This window comes from Merops nubicus, unplaced genomic scaffold, assembly GCF_000691845.1.
Source record: "Merops nubicus isolate BGI_N331 unplaced genomic scaffold, ASM69184v1 scaffold34087, whole genome shotgun sequence".
Classification (NCBI taxonomy): domain Eukaryota; kingdom Metazoa; phylum Chordata; class Aves; order Coraciiformes; family Meropidae; genus Merops; species Merops nubicus.
In genome coordinates this window covers 1-1,906 of record NW_008618920.1, presented here as the reverse complement: position 1 = coordinate 1,906, position 1,906 = coordinate 1, and the positions used below count along the sequence as shown (strand labels likewise).

Sequence of the window (1,906 nt, the reverse complement as noted above, 5' to 3'; positions counted from 1 at the left end):
GGGGCCGTGGGGCACAATCCCCCCGGGCTGCCGCCGTCCCGGCCTGGTTCCCTCCAGCTGTTCCGTGCTGCGCTGCTGCCCCCGGGGCTGTTCTCACCGCCCCTCCCCACGGGGAGTGGATCGATCGCGGCCCCTTCCCCACCCCGGGGGAAATTAAACAGCCCCAAGATCTCTCGCGGCTTTAAAACAACCACGAAGGGACTCGAACCCTCAATCTTCTGATCCGAAGTCAGACGCCTTATCCATTAGGCCACGTGGTCCCCCATAGGTTTGTTTGGGGGCCAGTGACACACGCCTGGGGGTCCCGGGGGGAGGGTCCCAGAGGGGTCTCTGTCACCCCCTGTGCACTGCCCACGCTCCTACCCCTCTTAGGATTGTGGCTGTCCCAGCCAGCCCAACACTGGCCCTGGGGGAGAACCGGGGGAGTGGGGGCAGGGTGCAAATCCCAGTGGCGTTAGGGGGGGAGAGGCTGGTGAGATGGGGGTCGTGGGCAGGAAGCACCAAGCTGGATGTGTGATGTCCCTCTCTGCACCCTGGTCTTCACCCACCAGCTGGCAAAGATGCTCCAGCTCATGAGGAGCAGCAGGTTCAGCCTTCTGCTGCCTGAAGCTCGATGGTGTGAAAGAGGGAGAGGAAACAAACAGCAGGACCAAAACCTGGTGCCACTCAAGCAAGGTGATGGAAGTCTCTGTGGTCACACAGTGAACCAGCCCAGGCCCCCTGCAACACTGCGGCCAGGACTGCGAGTGTAACATCTTCAGAAGATGCAAAGAAAACGCTGCTCAAAGGAAGCCAAGTGATCAAACACCCACAGGAACAACCTGATGCTATCCAAACTTCTAAGACAGATGCAAAAAGTTGTTCTCTGGCCATGCTTTCAATCACAGCCCTGAAGCTGGTCAACCAAAGACGTAGAAGTCAACTGATCCCAGGTAACACCAGCCTGGAGGCCATCCTTTAGCTCCTTTCCCCAGCCCCCAGAGCATACAGGGTTTGCTGAGTGGCACTGGGACCTGCAGCTTGGCTGGAGATCGAGCATCAAGGCTTTGGCAGGTTTGCTGTTTTCCAGGCAGCAAAGTAATTTCCTCCTACACCTAAGAGGGAAAAATTACTTAGTAATTAAGTACTTAATGAAAAGTAAAAAAGTTCACTTTAGGTTTTACTAGCATGGTATCACCCTGACCACAGCTGCCTTTTAAAATCTATTAACTCCATAGTAAAAGACCCTCTAAGCAGCTTTTTAATACAACAAACCTAAGAGGGCATTACTCCAAAGGCACTTACATGGAGGACTCTGGCCCCAGGGCAGCATACCCAAACTGAGTGTCCCCAGCCCCTCACAGAGAGGCAGTTTCTGGCAAAGTGGAGTTTCCTTCTCATTAAAGCTTGTCCTGCTCCAGGAAGAGCTTTGCATGACACCCCCAAGGTAGTCATCCCCCAGCACCAATCAGCTTTCTGTTGAGTGTCACATGCAGGTGATGGCACAGGGAGCAGCCAAAGGGGTAAAAATGAGGCTGAAATCCCCTGCTCGGCCATCTACTAACAGACCCAGCTCTGCCCGGACAAGGCTAAATAAGCAGCTTTAACTCCTCTGCTTCTGCACCTTCCGGGACACCTTGGAAGATGCCCATGCCCCAGCCAGAACCATTCTTTCATTAACACCTCTCCAAAACCCATCCTTTCCCCAGCAGGTCCAGGGCAAGAGCTGGTCAGTAACAGCCTCACCTGAGCACTCAGCATGCGGGACCGCACCACTGGTGGGATAAGCATTTACACCAAAACCTGGGGCAGTTTGTAGCTGCTCCTCATCGATCCCCTTTTCCATGAGATCTGAACTGGGACCGCTGGTCAGCAGCAGAGAACCACATTGTCCATACAGCACAGCAACTGTTGGACACACAGCGAG

The 1,906-nt window shown here is 54.8% G+C and overlaps 1 non-coding gene across 1 annotated transcript; it reads right to left on the bottom strand.

Annotated features, from left to right (window-relative positions):
• Positions 1-187: 187 nt before the first annotated feature.
• On the bottom strand, positions 188-260 carry TRNAR-UCG. The gene has a single exon. It is a non-coding gene; the product is annotated as a tRNA-Arg (tRNA).
• Between the last annotated feature and the right edge of the window lie 1,646 nt (positions 261-1,906).